At 38.2% G+C, this 17,493-nt stretch overlaps 1 protein-coding gene across 12 annotated transcripts in view; it reads left to right on the top strand.

The window, feature by feature from the left end:
* Positions 1–17,493, top strand: part of EPB41L2 (erythrocyte membrane protein band 4.1 like 2) — a 208,470-nt gene that overhangs the window by 13,570 nt on the left and 177,407 nt on the right. The window contains exon 2 of one of the 12 annotated variants that reach the window (XM_087865487.1): positions 10,729–10,897. The exons of the other annotated variants lie outside the window; for them this stretch is intronic. The gene's annotated coding sequence lies outside the window, so the exon portion shown is untranslated. The remainder of the gene's footprint in view (positions 1–10,728; positions 10,898–17,493) is intronic. 12 annotated transcript variants of the gene reach the window in all.

The following is a 17,493-nucleotide window of genomic DNA, read 5'->3' as shown; positions in this document are numbered from 1 at the left end:
CATGACCTGAGCTGAAGGCAGACGCCTAACCGACTGAGCCACCCAGGTGCCCCCATGGTATCTTTATAGCAATTTTGGGAAAATGATGTTCAGTTGTGGGAAGTCTGTGGCAGTGATTATTACTGTAATTTTTATCTTGGTTATCTCCTATCTAAAATATTTTTTTGCCAGTGATTTTTATGATGACAGACAAGGGCTGCTGATCAGACTTACAGATGTCATGGACTTTTGTAGGGAAACCTAATAAGCTATATGCAGATTGTTTTGTTAGCTACAAAATCGGTTGAAATAAATAAGATGAAATCTTTTTGAAATGAGCATTGAGTCTGCTTGATTATAAGCTCCTTGAAAGAGTTCCAAGACAGTGCAGTGTTGACCTTCTTTTCAATGTGAAGGTTTATTAAAAAGTAGTAGATGCCTTTGTATTCCTCAGTACAAAGCATGTTGACTTGTGGTCTTACCAGTGCACTGACATTACTCTAATCCAGGTAATAGATGGCCCTGTGGTCAAATCTATTGAATGCTTTCTTCCCCTATATTATTTTTGACATTTTTTTTTTAAAGATTTTATTTATTTATTTATTTGACAGAGACAGACAACCAGCGAGAGAGGGAACATAAGCAGGGGGAGTGGGGGAGGAAGAAGCAGGCTCATAGCAGAGGAGACTGATGTGAGGCTCAATCCCAGAACACTGGGATCACGCCCTGAGCCGAAGGCAGACGCTTAACGACTGCACCACCCAGGCACCCCAATTTTTGACGTTCTTGACAGCATTGTCTTTGACATTCTCTTTTGATGTGTTCAGTGCTTTATTCTGTGTCTGTTCTTTAAAACTTCTTTTCCTCTCACTATCTCTTCGGCTCTTCCCTGTTTCCTGGGATTCTGTCCTCAGCCTTTGACTCTGAGCTCTTGACTAATTTTGTGTCACCCAAGACTTCACCAGCCATCATAATTTTCTTTCCAGGCCAAGTCTTTCTCACTTTGAGGAGTCTCTACCAGTATCTCAAAGGAAGTTTTGTTTTTTTTTTAAAGATTTTATTTATTTATTTGACAGAGATAGAGACAGCAGCGAGAGAGGGAACACAAGCATGGGGAGTGGGAGAGGAAGAAGCAGGCTCATAGCGGAGGAGCCTGATGTGGGGCTCGATCCCATAATGCCGGGATAACGCCCTGAGCCGAAGGCAGACGCTTAACCACTGTACCACCCAGGCGCCCCTCAAAGGAAGTTTTTAAATGAATATGTGAAATATTTAGGGTGGAATGTGGGCTGTAATTGATATTCTGTTCTGACTTGGAATATTTTGTTGGTTTTAGGTACTGCGTTTTAAGGGCTATGTAGTATGTACTACATAGAACATGATACTATGTTCGATAAAAACTAGTGGAAGGTCAGACAAACTGAAGCATTGTCCCTGAAGGGTGCCTGGGATGTTAAGGTTGGGAGAAACCATAGCAACAGGAGGAACTAGCTGTTGAAATAACTGAGGGGGCGAGCAACTTGTTGTGGTGTTTTGAGAGCTATCTTTTGAGCACTGGCTTTCTTTCTTTTTTTAAAATTAATTTATTTGAGAGAGAGAGAGCAAGAGAGAGCATGAGCGGGGGGAGGGGCAGAGGGAGAGGGAGAAGAGAGAATCTCAAGCATACTCCCTGCTGAGCACAGAGCCTGACAAGGGGCTTGATCCTAGGACCCTGAGATTCTGACCTGAGCTGAAACCAAGAATTGGACACTCAACCGACTGAGCCACCCAGACACCCATTGAGTACTGGGTTTTTAACTTTTTTTTTTTTTTTTTGACAAAACCCACTATAAGACATAGATTTTATATCTTGGCCCTTTACCAGTATGGAAGTCTGTGTGTGTGTGTGTGTGTGTATGTAAAAACCAGAAACAAGCTTCATAAATTAGGTCTTAGCTTTACTATGTGCGATTCACTCCAAGATTTTCTTTTCTGCATAGTAATAATAATAATACCAGTCAACAATTTACCAACTTGATTTCACAACTCATGAATGGACTGTGATCTGTGTTTTAAAAACCCTTTTTTTCATGGGTAAAACAGACCTGAAGAAGGAAAGTTTTCTTTTTGGTATAAGAGAAGCTTTTTGACAGTTGGAGCAGGCAGAGACTGGAGTGGGTTGTCTTGGGAGGAAGTGACTTTCCCAGGGTTTGCAGGACCTCCGCCAGAGGCTGGTAATTGCCTCTTGGGAGGTGGGAAGGCGATTCGCTGGTTGGGAGGTGGAACTTTGACGACACCAAGTCTTAAGATTTTATGATTCTCATTTTGTGACTTGCTAAAATTTTAATAAGGCGATTAAAGTTGTTTCAAGATGAAAAATACTAATTCTAAATTTATTTGTTAATAATCTTCTTTAGGTAAAAAATGTCTCACTGTTCTCTTTTAGATATTAAAAAAATTTAAAAAGTTAAAAAATGCATAAGGTAACTTTGTTATTTCCTTTTTTTTTTTTTTAATGAAACAGCTTTATTTGGAAAGTTTTAAATATGTACTAAAGGAAATTGAATAGTATGGTGGCTCTCCCCACCCAGTGTATCCCCATCACCCAGCTTAACAGCAGTCAGCTGGTAGCTAGCCTTGCTTTATCTATATCCCTATTCACTTCACCTGTAACAGGATTATTTTGAAGCAAATCCTAGGCATCTTTTCATTCCATCTACATGTATTTCAATATATCTTAAAAATTTTTTTTATTTATTCATTTTAAATAATCTCTATACCCAATATGGGGCTTGAACTCATAGTCAAGAGTCGCATGTTCCTCTGACTGAGCCAGTCAGCCAGGTGCCCCTTGATATATGTTTCTTTCTTTCTTTTTTCTTTTTTTTTAAAGATTTTATTTATTTATTTGACAGAGAGAGAAAAAGAGAGAGAGCATATGAGCACAAGCAGGGGGAGTGGCAGAGGGGGAGGGAGAAGCAGGCTCCCCTTGGAGCAGAGAGCCTGATATGGGGCTTGATCTAAGGACCCTGGGACCATGACCTGAGCCGAAGACAGACACTTAACTGACTGAGCCACCCAGGTGTCCTCAATATATATTTCTAAAAGCTAAGACTCTCGAAAAAAAAAAATCACAATGTCTTTATTACACCTAAACAGATTAAAGGTTAATTTTTAATATCATCAAATATTCATTTTGTTCAGATTTCCAATTTGTTTTTGTTTTCTTTCGTTTTTTTTTGTTTGAAATAGGATCCAAATTAGGTGCACACATGTGGAATTGTGATTCTCTTTATAGGTTCTGTCTCTTTTTCTCCTTTATATTTCCTTGTTATCTATTTTTTTGAAGAACTTGGACTGTTTGTCCTGTATCATTCCTACAATTTTTATTTTGCTGATTTTATCCCTGTGGCATAGTTTTAACCTGTTCTGTTTTGTGAATTGATAGTTACATAGAGACTTTTTATCAGCTTCGGGTTCAATAAAAAAAAATTTTTTTTTTTTTTTTTTTGCTATGTATATGTCTTTAGTTCTGTTATTTCTTAAAACCACTCAAAGAGTATACCAAGACTAATTGTAAAGGCGATTGGATTTCTTACTTAGTTCTTCATTTTCTCAAATCATTCTAAGCCAAATTTCCCATAAAAGCAGATGGAACCACTTAGAAATTTGGGAAGATAATAATCCTCTGCAAACACCACATCCAAATACAAATTACACAAGAGTTTTAGTCCAGCTTCCTTTCCAAAAAAGAAAGGGAGAAAGCAGATGCCTTAGTAATTTCTACAGACCACAAACCAGGTTTTCAGTTAAAGTGAGACATTTTACAGTAAAATCAGTCTCAATTTTTCTAGCACAATATGGAAACATTTCAGTTTTGCTAGTTAAATTTCCCACCCAGTAAGCAAGTACTGTTGGTGACTATGGCCCCTGCCCCCTCCCTTGGTGGTTGCAATAAAAGGATAAAAGTGGGAAGACAGCAAGTCAGAAAGCAACCAATATATGTGGAAAATCAAGTAAATGTGTTCTGTGGCGATCACTTTATATCATGAAAAACTTCAGATGTACAAATAGAGAAGATAGTGTAATGTACATCCATATGCCCCCACCTAGTTTCCCCCCTCATGTTTGGTACACTTTGTAAAAGTTGGGTATGGGTTCACACTGCTCTTCACCAGGCTCTTCCCGTTTTTCATCTGTGGTGAGGCTTGTGGCATAGGCCTTACAAACTTTTCCTTTCTCTTGTCACTGTTGGTAAATCTTTTGCTAGATTTTGTTTTACTTTAGTTGGTATTTATTATGTTAGGTAGTAGGTGACGAAGATTCTGTGATTAGGTGAAGGTGCTTTGATGAGGCTTCATTCCCTGCTTGCTTTTTTTTTTAAACTTTTTGTAATGGAACCAATACATAGAATAATGAATCTCGATGAACCCATCTTCTTCTTTTTTTTTTTTTAATTTTATTTATTTATTTGAAACAGAGAGAGAGAGAGAGCACAAGGAAGGGAAGAGGGAGAAACAGACTCCCCACTGAGCAGGGAGCCCGATGCGGGACTCGATCCCAGGACCCTGAGATCATGACCCGAGCTGAAGGCAGGCGCCCAACCGACTGAGCCACCCAGCTGCCCCTTGATGAACCCATCTTCTAGCTAATTATTAACATGGTCAATTTTGTGTCATCTACATGCCGCCAAACACCTGTCTCCCTACCCTGTATCTTGCTGGATGGTTTTATTTTATTTTTATTTTTTAAAAAGACTTTTTATTTATTTGAGAGTGAGAGTGAGTGCACGAGTAGTGTGGGGAGGGGCAGAGGGAGAGGGTTAAGCAGATTCCTTGCTCATCAGGGAGCCAAACGGGGTGGGGGGGATGGGGGGGTGGGGCACGGCGAAGGGCTTGATCCCAGGACCCTGAGATCATGACCTGAGCTAAAGGCAGATGCTTAACTGACTGAGCTGCCCAGGTGCCACTTGCTGGATGATTTTAAAGCAAGTCCTAGATATTATATCACTTCACTTGTAAATACTTTTTTGTATGTCTGTAGTAGATAAGCATTTATGAAAAAATGAAACCATAAATCCATTGTCACATCTAAAAATTTAATATTTCCTTAATAGCAAATATTTGTGAGTTTTCATATATTCCCATTTGTTTCGTAAATGTTTTTATGGTTGGTTTGTGTTCAAATCAGGACCCAAATGAGGTCTACAATTCATTTGGTTGATATGTCTCTTAGATATCTTACTATGTAGATTCTTTCTCTTCTTTTTTTTTTTGTTTCTTTGTTGTAGAAACCGTATTGTTTCTTTAGAATTGCCCACATTTTGGATATTCTTGATTGCATCCCTTTTTGGTGGTTAATATGTTTCTCTCTTGTGAATATCCTTTTGAATTGGTAGGTAGATCTGGGGCTTAATCAGATTCAAGGTTGATTCTGATGGTGATGGTGGTTTGGAGAATTCTTCATACAAATTTGTGTTTGTTTCTTACTGCATTTCTTCAAGACACATAGTGTATGATTGGCTGTTTTCTTGGGTTGAAGGTTGATCAGTGGATTCAGGTGTTGCCAGTCAGCTTGATCCATCCATGGTAAACTTCCCATCAAGCTTTTGCCTACTGGGTTTTTAGCAGCCATTGATGATCATTGCCTAGATACTTTTTTCCATTGCATTGACTTTTTACCGTATATTTTTTCTCTGAAGTAATTTAAAATAAATTATAGAACTCATGACATTTTACCCCAATTTCTTTATTATGTATTTGTAAAGAGAATATGTACATTTTCCCGTTTAACCAGAACACTATTCTTATATATAACAATCGGTTGGCAATAGTCTTCTAATATTATCTAATATTCAGTCTAAATGAAAATCTCTTTAATCATCCCTGTGACATCCTATATAGTTTATTTATCAAACTGGGATTCTGTCAAGGAGCACATACCACATTTGGTTATTGGTTTTGTCATTTAAGTCTCTTGTTATCTAAAATAGTCCTCTTCCCATCCCTTTTCACTGTCTTCATGACAGTGACCTGTTGAAGAGATACAAGCAGAGGCCCAGTGTCTAGTAGACTATCTCTTTCTGACTCTTTCTTCAGACTCTCTGATTATCTCCACGTGGTGGTATACAAAGTAGTCTTCCATATTCTTTATTTAACACGAAATAAAATTTAGAGCTATAGGCTCAGTTAATTGAGAATAAACAGTTTTGGTAGGAGTATTTAATAGCCAAGTTGTATGTTTCATATTACCTCTTGTCAGGGGCCATATCATGTTTTCTCAGTATTATTGTAGCTAAGATTGATTAAGATAAAGGTTGATCTCCTCATTATAAAATTCTGTTTTCCCCTTTGAGAGTAGGATGTAATCTGGGAGGAGTGAGACTTTGACACCATACAAACATCGACTTCATATCGGTCTTTCATCTAAATAATGTTGTTTTCCATTGGTGACTCTCACCTGAATCAGTTATCCATTGGGGGTGGCAACGTGATCATAAAATGGGATTTTAAAGAAGAGTGGTGATCAAATACACATAACATTAAAATTTAACATCTTAACCATTTTTAAGGGTACAGTGCCATTGTTGTACAGCTAGTCTCCAGAACTGTTCATTTTGTAAGACTGAAACTCTGTCCCCTAAAACGGGATTTTTAAGTTTTATCATTCCTTCAACTTTATAAGCTTGCAATTTTCTGTGCAAAACAGCTTTCCTTCTTCAATGCGGGCTATTTGATTACTGTGAAACACAATTTTTATTTTAGTGCGGGAATTTTCAACCTTAACTACATTTCAGGATAAGCCATTTGTGTACAAGTTAGTTCTTGTTTTTTGTCTTTCTCTTTTTTGACCTTGTGGATTTTTATGTATTCATCATCTTTCAATCAAGTATAGTCAATTCAGTTATTCTTTTAATGTTCATATTGTCCCAGCTTTGACCAATGGGAGCCCCTTCGAGTCGGTGCCTAAGTCCTTTTGACATGATCCTATCAGACTCTGAAAGCAAGGAATATGTTTCTTTAAAGGCAGTAAAATTTCCTTTGGAGAACAGGGTCAAGTCTTTATAAGCCATAGCACAAAAAAAGCATCTGTATTACAGGAAAGTGCCGTTAGAGCAGAGTAAAACCTTACTACCAAGTCTTAATTCATCAACAGGTAGGAGAGCAGGGTGAAGTTAGTGATCTCAAAGGTCTTTTCTCATTTTATGTTCTGTGATTTTTTTTTTTTTTTTAACCATCTATACAGTTGTCTTAGGATTTGGTTTTTATTGGAACAAATATTTCTTTTCTTTTTTTAAGTTTATTTAAGTTATCTCTACACCCAATGTGGGGCTCAAACCCATAACCCCGAGATCAAGAGTCGTGTTCTCTTCTGACTGAGCCAGCCAGGTGCGCCAGAACAAAATATTTCAAGAGTGACTGTTGTCAGATTTTGTCTTGAACAGCATCTTTATGAATTTCTTCCTCTTCTGATGGTCTACTTCCTGGGCCATGGATTAAAGGACGGTGAATTTGGAAAAGCAAGGGTTTCAACATATTTCACAGTTATAAAGTCCATCCTCAGGAAACCAGAAGGGGTTTGTATCCTAACCTTTGCCATTTATTCCAACGTAATGCGGCTAAACATTCCACATGGAGAAGGTCAGCCTCGAAATGCTGGATCAATAAGCTGCTGCCTGTTTCCTGCAAACACCTTTATTTCCTCTGATTTGGGTAAACAGATAAAGTTTCATCAGAAGTTTAAATGTATAACTGAATTTGTGAAGATCTGTTTTGTACATCATAAGCCTTACGTCATGTTTCTGACCCTCTGGGAAGTTACTGTCTGACATTTAAAAAAACGTGTTAGTTTTTCTAAATTGTCTTTTCCCGTTAGAGAGTTTAATGTGGAAAATGGTCGTCCAATAAGCAGTCATTCTTTTCAGTTTAGTAGATTTTCTTTCCCAGAATAAGTGTGGCTAAGTTTTATTATTATGCCCTCAGTAGTCACTATCGTGCCTCTTTTGTTAAGTAATAAATACGAATTGCCGGTTTTTAAATACTTTGAACATTTATTGAATGTTGGGCAGAAGTACAAGTAATACAGATGCATACTATACTAAAGAAAACAAAAATATTGTGTCTCGAAAAACCATGTCTTCTCTGAGAATAGAAAGAAGTACTATGGAATTCTGTATTTATTCATCATTGAGTTAAGTTTTGGAGTAAATAAAAGATTATACTGTGTTTGAGTTAGAAATATTCCTCTTCAGTATGAGGCATGGTTGGTTTGTAAGATAACGTCATAAGATCATTTTTATATCTATAAGAAAACTATCATTTTTTTTCAAAAGCCAACACTTTAAAAAATATGTGAAGTTGCTTTAACTGCAGAAACTATGACTATCGTATGTAGTATCTAAAGTCCATTCTGTAAATTTTCCAGATGGTGACAGCAACTGGAAGAATTTGATTTCTTTCTTTCCCATTCATGCTATTAATGAATTGTGAATCAGTGCAACTGAAATCTGTACTGGATTGTCCATATAACACCAGAAAGGCTTGGTGCCTCTTGTATGAGAAATACCAGTCTGTGTACTTAGAGAGGTACTTATTTTCTCCATCACCGTAACAAAGGATTTGAGGCATCGTATAGGGAATATATATGGTAAAATTGCTTAAGTAAAAACAAATGGAGGTCAGTAAATTAGAAATAAAAAGAAAATATCAAAATGAAGATCTCTTCAATATACCTTTGATTTCCTGAACATCATTACTATAGCCCATCATACATTTTTATTGATATTCTGTTTTTGTATATATATTTGTATATGTTTTACTTTTACACAAGAAATATTTTTAAGGAAGTGGAACGCTTGATAAAACCATTGCTCTTCTCTGAAATGTCTGTTGGAAATGATTGGAGGGGTATCTGGGTGGCTCAGTTGGTTAAGCATTCCAACTCTTGATTTCAGCTCAGGTCATGATCTCAGGGTTGTGAGATCGAGCCCCTGTTCAGCTCTGTACTCAGCACGGAGTCTTTTTGTCCCTCTCCCTCTGCTCCCCAGCCTGCTGTTATGCTCTCTTTCTCTCAAATAAATAAATAAATAAATAAAACCTTAATAAAAATTATTGAAGATTTTTTCCCTGTGAATAAGATCCTTAGATGTTTTGGCCTTTTAAAGTATAAAGATAAATGACATTTTTGAAGAAAGGAAATTATGATAATTAATAATTGAACCTGATATTTAAAAAAAATGATAAGCCTTTATATGTTTAAGAATCAATTCTTTTAAACCCTGGTCCCGGTAAAAGGCACAGCTCACGTGTCAACTTTTCTGTAAAGTCTTCTCTGATTTCCCAAAGTAGAGTTAATACATCTGTTTTCTGTGGCTACCAAGAAATGTAGTGGCACTTACCAGGTTGGATTTTAAAATCCTGAAAAGATCAGTTTTTCTTACTATATAAATTTGTGTATTCTTACAGCTCCTACCAGTTGAACCCCAGAATCCTGTCCCCATCGCTTTTGGCCTACTTACTCCTCCTTCTTCTTTCTCTTCCTCGAGACAATGATACTCACCCCCGGTTGTACGTTAAAATCATCCAGGGACCTTTGGAAAAAAGCCCGGGCTTCAATCCAGATCCCTTGTGTCAGTATCTTAGAATCCTAGAATTTTAGAATTGAAAGAAATAAAAGCTTGAACCTGGAGACTTTAAGGGGCTTTTCTAAAAGCAGTGTTTCAAATTAATCCAAAGCCTTAGGGCAAGAATTTGGGGATTTGTAAATCTTCCCCGTGGCTAGTTCCCATTCGGTTCCCATTCATCACCCCCGAATTCCATCCATTCAGGCTCCTGATTGTCACCATCTTAATCTTCATATCTCAGTTTATCTTCCTATCTTCTTATCTTCATATCTCTGCTCTCTCTGCTGTTTTATCATATCCTTCTCTTGTTGGTTAGATTCTCTTCTTTTATTATGCCACTCTCCTGCAGTCTCATCCCCTGGCACCCCCCTGTTGGATCCTGTGTTGTAGCCAGAAGATTCTTCCCTGTCTTTTGTACAGCTGTGTATTTTCTGAATTTTCATAAGCCATTCCGTAAACCGTATATGGGATTCTTTTCCTTCACTTTGCCTACCAGGCTCCTACACCAAATCACAGAATGTTGGCTCCAGAAGATTTTAGCAGTCATTTAATTCAGCCTTTTCAAGTTATAGATGAAGAAACCGAGACCCTAAAGTGTTAGATATTCCTCCGCTGCCCAGGCCACAAAACGAATTAGCTAGCTTCAGACCCAGGTTATAACTCAGGTCTCTCTGTTCACTTTTCACAAGACCTTTCTCTCAAGATGCAGCTTGAGTTCGAGCATTTCTCTCAGACTTGCTCGATCCCCTCAGTAAGAGAGTGTCTTCTGGTCTTCACACTTCGGCGCCATTGTGGAAGCATTTGTATTTCTGTTGTCATAATAATGAACAAGGATATTGCTGACTTTTGAGTGCTTACTTTGCACCAAGCGCTGTGTTAATGAACATGTTGCTTGTTTCATTTTTACCTCACAATCACACTACAGCATAGGTATTGTCCGCATCATCCATACGGTAACCGAGGTGTAGAGAGCTTAAGTCTTAAAAGGTCAAGGCTTAGGTTTTAACTCAGTTTAGTCTGATGCCAGAGCCAAGCTCATCTACACTGTTTGAAGTTTTTTTAATGTGTAAACATCTTTTATTTTCCACTGGGTTATAAGGCTCTTGATAACAGTGAACAGGTCACTAATGTCTTTGTATCCCCAATAGCATCTATCACAGAAGAGCTCAGTAAATATTTGGTGACTGCATTTCGAAGAACCATCACTTGGTGACCACATTTCGAAGATCAAGGCATTGGTGTTGAGTGGGGAAGTGGAAGGTGATATGTGAAGTTTTTCTCAAAGTTTTAGGCACTACATCTTGGAAGGGGACAAAGGTATGTGTTTGACTGAAGTTTCCGTGGAATGTTGTGGGCAGGAGAGTTCCATAACTTTCCTTGTTTAGCGGCCGTAATGAGCTTTTATGCATTTGTTTACCCGTGAGAGTTTGCGATAGCATTTTAGTTGCTCCTTGTCTTTTCTGGCTTTGCTCATTGTTGTATTGTGTGTTGCTTTCTTGAAGTAGTCCCGAATTTATCTCTAAACTAGAAGATTAGCAAATAACTTCCCATATAAGATTCGTCTTTTTACCCAAGTGAGCTCTTGGACGTTTTTCTCAAATAGAGTCTTGGATTTTGTCGTCTTAGCTGAGAGCTTCCGAGCTGGTGGAATGCTTAAGCCCTGGAGGTGCATTTGATTACGGATGTGGGTGACGCCAATGGTTGTCCTTTTGTAGTCAGTCATTTAGGTGTGAAGACTCTTTTGTCCCTTCTACCTGTTAGCAAAGTGAAACCCTTAAGCTGTTTAGGTATCTTGATTTTCCATTTTTCTAGGATTTGAGTTTAGTCTTCGTTCTTTTGAAATCACCTCCATAGGATATTGTGCCAGCTTATTAATTCTTTAGTGATCAGGAGTATGAGAATGAGCCCTCCCCAACTCCCCCCGCCCCCGCCAAGGGAAGTAGATTTAAGAGTTATAGGGTGACCTTTGAAATACAACTTTCAGGACATTTGAATAAGCTTTTGAAAAATGAATGCTATCTATATCTTGAGAGGGAGGCTAAGTAATATGGTCAAACTAAACTGAATATAGAAAAGCATTGGTTTAGGAGAAAGAGACCTGAGCTGTTCTAGTCATTTTATCATTAACTGGTTGTAGGGTCGTGGAAAGGTAACTCTGAGCTTCACTTACTTCGTTTCGAACTTCTCATAAGTTGGATTATATCATCTCTCTCTACTCCCCAAGTATGTTGGTCTTAGATATCAAATTCATAGTTTGTTTCCGGCAGATCTGAAACCTTAGGTAATATTCTCATTTGTTTTGGGAAAACAGGTCTCTGGTGTCAGTTGGCAACAGTATTAAACCTGATTTATATTAGAAGCTGGCATGCTGACTTTGTGGCTCACGGTATTCATTAGGGGATGTTTTAACACTTCGTACTTTCTTTGCTTATGTCTTCAGTTTTTGGCAACTATAGATTTAGCCCTTGAGTTTTTTTTTTATTGTGGTAAAATATACATAAAATAAATTAAAAATACGTAGAACTTACCCTCTTCACTGTTTCGTGGTGTACAGTTTAGCAGAATTAAGTACATTCACAATGTTGTAAGCTGTCACTACTGTATATTTCCAGATCTTTTTCATCATCCCAAACATAGACTTTGTACCCATTAAACAGTAACTCCCCCTTTGTTCCTCCTCTCCAGCCCCAGGTAACCTTTATTCTGCTTTGTTTCTGAATTTGCCTATTCTGAGTACTTCATGTAAGAGGAATCATATAATATTTGTCCTTTTGTTTCTGGCTTATTTCACTAAGCACAGAGTTTTCAAGGTTCACCCGTGTTCTAACAAGTGACAATTTCATTCCTTTTTAAGACTGAGTAAAATTCCATTGTATGTGATACGTTTTGTTTACCCACTCACCTGTTAATGGACGTTTGTGTTTCAACCTGTTGGCTATTGAGAGGAATACATACTGCTATGAATATTGATGTCTGAGTATTTGTTCGTTCCTCCTTTGAGTTTTTTTTTTTTTTGGTGTATACCGAGGAGAGGAATTTCTGGGTCATATAGTAATTCTTAAATTGTTGAGGATCCCTCGAACTGTGTTCCACAGCGGATATACCATTTTAAATTCCCACCAGCAATTCACAGGGGTTCTAATTGCACCACATCTTTGCCTACACTTAATTTCGTTTAAAAAATTATAATATGCATGTTAAAAAATATTTTCAAAAAGTTTAAAAAATTTTAAAAAGTTTTTTTTTTTTTTTTTAAGATTTTATTTATTTTTTTGACAGTGAGAGAGAGACAGCCAGCGAGAGAGGGAACACAAGCAAGGGGAGTGGGAGAGGAAGAAGCAGGCTCCCAGTGGAAGAACCTGATGTGGGGCTCGATCCCAGGACTCCGGGATTACGCCCTGAGCCGAAGGCAGATGCTTAACGACTGAGCCACCCAGGCGCCCCTAAAAAATTTAAAAAAGTTAAAAAAAATTATAATAGCCATTCTAATGGTGTGAAGGTGGTTTTGATTTGCATTTCCCAAAGGTTGAGCATCTTTTCATGTGCTTATTGGCTATTTGTATATCCCCCTTTGGAGAAATGTCTATTTAAGACCTTTGTCTATTTTTGAATTCTGTTGTGTTTTTGTTGTTGAGTTGTTAGCCCTTGATTTTTAAAGGTAACCTGAATGAGGAGGTACCATTATGAGGTAAATAAACTTACCTCAATGTTGGTGTTTATATAAGGTGGTTTGTAACCTTACAGTTATTATTTTGGCAGGGCTGGTGGATAAGAAAACATCTTCTTTCATACAGTTTCTCACAAATATAAGTTCTCTGTGACTTGGGACATTAAGTGGTGTAGTAAATAGAACTTAGGTTTTAAAGTTCAAGACCTGAGTCCTTGCCTTAGGCTAATAAATCTGGCGAGTGGGCCCAACTTGTAATATTCTGAGGTGAGGTCGTCCTGCCCCATTGACTCTTGAGATTAAAGTATGAATCTGAAAATACTCTGTAGAGTGGATAGTGCCATTTATGATTTTTTATTTTGGCCCATTGAGATACTGTGACCTGTGCAAGCCAGTCTTTGATTCGTGAGAAAAAAATAAGGTTTATAGAAGCAACCTTGTTCAAAGGGACCAAAATTGTTATTTCATTTATTCCCCTTACAGGTCTCAGGGGCTGAAAAGGAAATAGGAGATAAATGCCACTGTATTTTACGGATGAAAGAAAATGAAGGAAAGATGAAGCCCTTGTTCTGTTCCGTAACTTTCTAAAGTACTCTGCTAAACCCTTTTATTTTTTTTTAAAGATTTTATTTATTTTAGAGAGTGTGCATGAGCAGGGGGAGGGGCAGAGGGGGAGGGATAAGCAAACCCCCGCTGAGCAGGGAGCTAGAGGAATGGGGGTGGGGGAGTGGGGGGGGCGCCTGCTCCATCTCAAGACCCTGAGATCAGGACCTGAGCGCAAATCAAGAGGCGGTTGCTTGAGTGACTGTACCACGCAGGCACCCCTCTGCTAAACCCTTTTAAACCAAGATGTCACTGTGCTGCCCTAAGGCTGTTACCTTTTCTGTGATTTTTGATATGATAATGCACAGGAAACTATTAAATACATGAACTTGGTCAAGGGTTTATCTGGTAAGCATTTCTTTGAGTGGTTTTCTCTTCAAATGTGTTTTTAGGGACATCTTTCTGAGAATTGAAGCCCTTTCAAGATTTGCTGTATAGTGGAAACAGGCCTGTTTCCTATTCCCCCTTACGCATCTCTTTGGAGTAAGTGTCCTTTGTCATATGTGATGATGCTCTCTTCTTCCTCAGGAGATCACTTCATGGCATTTAAATGTGTCTTCTATGAATGCAAATATTTAAATAGAATTTTTTTCTGATTTTCATTCGTATACTTTATTAAGTATTGCATTCCCCTGGAATAGTCAAAACCCTGGAGAAGACACTCATAATATCCATGGTTCGTTTTAGAGAACGTAGTTAGTCCCTCATGGGTTGGATTATTTATTTACTGTTTTGGCTATAAATGTTTACAGTTCTACTGAATTTTTAGTTAGTATGTTCATAAATTATTTTCTTTTTTGGTGTCAATTTGTGTAATGGAAGAATCGAATGAGGAAATCAGGAAGTTTTGAAGTGTTAACGTTGGCCAAGAATCAGATTTAACTTGTAATTAGTAAAATTTCCAGTTAATTAAGTCAGCTGACTCGAATACTTAGAATTTGGCATGTGTCCTTTTAATTTGCTTATTGGCACAAACCTGTTGAACTTACTACATGTATGTCTGAGAATTTCGGAGTGATTTTGGGTACCTAGTCAGTCTTTTCTATGGCATTTTTTGTTCTTATCCTTGCTGTTACTTAAGGAGCTTACTTATGCCTGTTTATTTAATCTTGGTATGTGTTCTCATTCTTACCTGTTTGCTTACTTTTCTACCCATAGTCTAAATGGACACTTGGGCAAATCTGCCTTTTTTTTTTTTTCTGAAATACTTTATTTTTAAGTGATCTCTATACCCAACGTGGCACTTGAACTCACATCCCGAGATCAAGAACCACAAACTCCACTGACTGAGCCAGCCAGGCACCTTGGGTGAATCTGCTCTTTAAGTCAAGTACTTAAACCAACAGTTCAATTATTTTGCCTTTTTTGGAGGTGCCTACTAGATATTGAGGATTATGCTACATTTTAATATTCTCTACCATTCCTTATAAACTTTTGAATTAGAGCCTTCGGCACCTCTAGGTGAAGGATGTCATTTAATTTATTAGCAGCTGTTGCTGTATACATGTAATTATATTTGACTACAAGTGCATTTTTACAAGATGAGTCTGGTGGCGTCATTATATAAATGATTCAGATTAAGGAAATTATTTAATACTGAGGTAAGTGCTTGAGAAATTGCCTATTTAGAAATGCAGTGCACTTTTAAAGAGGTACTATTTGAGGATCTAAAATGTACAGGGGAGGCTGCATATTTTACTTTGATCTCATTACCATACAAAGGAAAGCTTACATAAAAATGACTTGTCAGTAACTTTCTGCTTTTTGAAGACGGTGATACAGGTAAGTTTTGGCTATTCAGCAATGGAGAAATACTTTCAGTAGAAGCCTGCTGATGTCGTTTTGGCAATTTATGGAGCACCTGCTGCAGTAATGGCTTATGAATGCTTTAAAACCAAGGGTCGGAAAGGCAGTGGCGAGTACAGGAGGTTCGCGCAACAGGCAGGCTCGGCAGGCCGGCCATGTGTGAGAGGCAGCACGGCCGGTGGAAGGCCCCAGGCCCTGCAGTCACTCTGTAGTTGTGATCCACCTTTGCCCTTTGTTGGCTTTGCCCTTCAGGGTATCCCTTCTCCCAGCCTCTGGTCTGGAGCCGCTGAGAGTTGAGTCCTTACTCTTCTTAGTAGGCCCCGAGCCTTTTGTTAAAGTAGTTGAAGAACTGCAAACAATGGTTCTGAATAGGGTGTGTGTGTGTGTGTGTGAGAGAGAGAGAGAGAGAGACTGTGAGCATACATGTGATTGGGGATGGCCACAGTCCACCTGTTATCCTCATAGGGTTGGGGGTTGCTGCATGAGAAAAACAAAACAGAACAAATCCTCCCCTGGGGATTTCATTGTTGGGTAAAGGGCTCAGAACAATCAAATCTTGGTGCAGACTTTGAGGTAGCGTGACACTAACAGCTGTGTCCTATTAAAGATCCACGTTTAGCAGTTTGGTAGCAGTTAAATGTCACTGGAATGTTTGTGCAGTTGGTTTGTCATTTGACAGGCATCTCAAAGTTTCCAAAGTAAATGTATAAAATCCAAGTCATTCTTTGACATGTGAATCAGGATTCCACGGAGGGAAATGCACTTCTAATTTCTGGAGTTAACTTGGCAATTTAAAAATAGAGCTGTGATAGCTCTAATCCTTTCTGCGTGTTTTTAAAATTTATTTCCATAGGAAGAAATTGTAGAATGTAAATTTAGCTTTCAAAAGGACAGTGATTAAGGTACTGTTTACCCAGGTCATTCTTAAGAATTTGACTAGTGGAATGTACTAACAATGTCTTTTCATCAATGCTCAAGTGGGGAGAGGGGTGGAGTGATATATTCAGATTTTTGTAAAATAACACTAAACTGTTCAGCTTTTCAGTCCTAAGCAAATAGAGAAGGCCACAGCATTCACTTGTTGCTTTTCCCAAGTATAACCCCCCAAAGGGAGAAATAAATCATAAGGAGATAAAGTCTTATATTTCCTTACCAGAATTTTCCACCAGGGAGGAAAATACCCATGTAAATATGGAAATGTTTAAGATTTTCTTCTTTGCTCCAATGTTCTCTCTCCAGTGTTATCACTAACGAGTTACAGAAATGGGAAGGAAAGTTGAATGGTTTGCCCTTTGATAAAAGCAACTTTTTCTCAAAACTTGAGAGAGAATCCCCATGCCTTAAAAGTAGATCCTTTTTTACTTTGTAGCAGTCCAGCTGAGTTGAGCAGTCCTTGTGGGGTACCCTCAGTAATTCGGCCATTCACAAATGCAATAAGACTTTCATAGGATGTGTGCAGAATTGGAGACACAAGGAATAAAGGTATGACAAGTTCAGATTATTTCAGAGTGAGGGGGCGCCTGGGTGGCTCAGTCGTTAAGCGTCTGCCTTCGGCTCAGGCTGTGATCCCAGGGTCCTGGGATCGAGCCCCACATCAGGCTCCTCTGCCGGGAGCCTGCTTCTCCCTCTTACGCTCCCCCTGCTTGTGTTCCCTCTCTCACTGGCTGTCTCTCTCTCTGTCAAATAAATAAATAAAATCTTAAAAAAAAAAAAAGATTATTTCAGAGTGAGAAATGTTGCTTTAAGTAATTATTTATTTATAACATTGTGTCACCTGATTAATATGTTTCGAGAGTAATGAAGAGAAAAATATGTGTGTAAATATGTATTTACCTAT

Source organism: Ursus americanus, chromosome 11 (genome assembly GCF_024610735.1).
Source record: "Ursus americanus isolate L20-20 chromosome 11, mUrsAme1.1.p, whole genome shotgun sequence".
Lineage (NCBI taxonomy): Eukaryota > Metazoa > Chordata > Mammalia > Carnivora > Ursidae > Ursus > Ursus americanus.
This window is presented reverse-complemented; position numbering and strand designations above follow the sequence as displayed.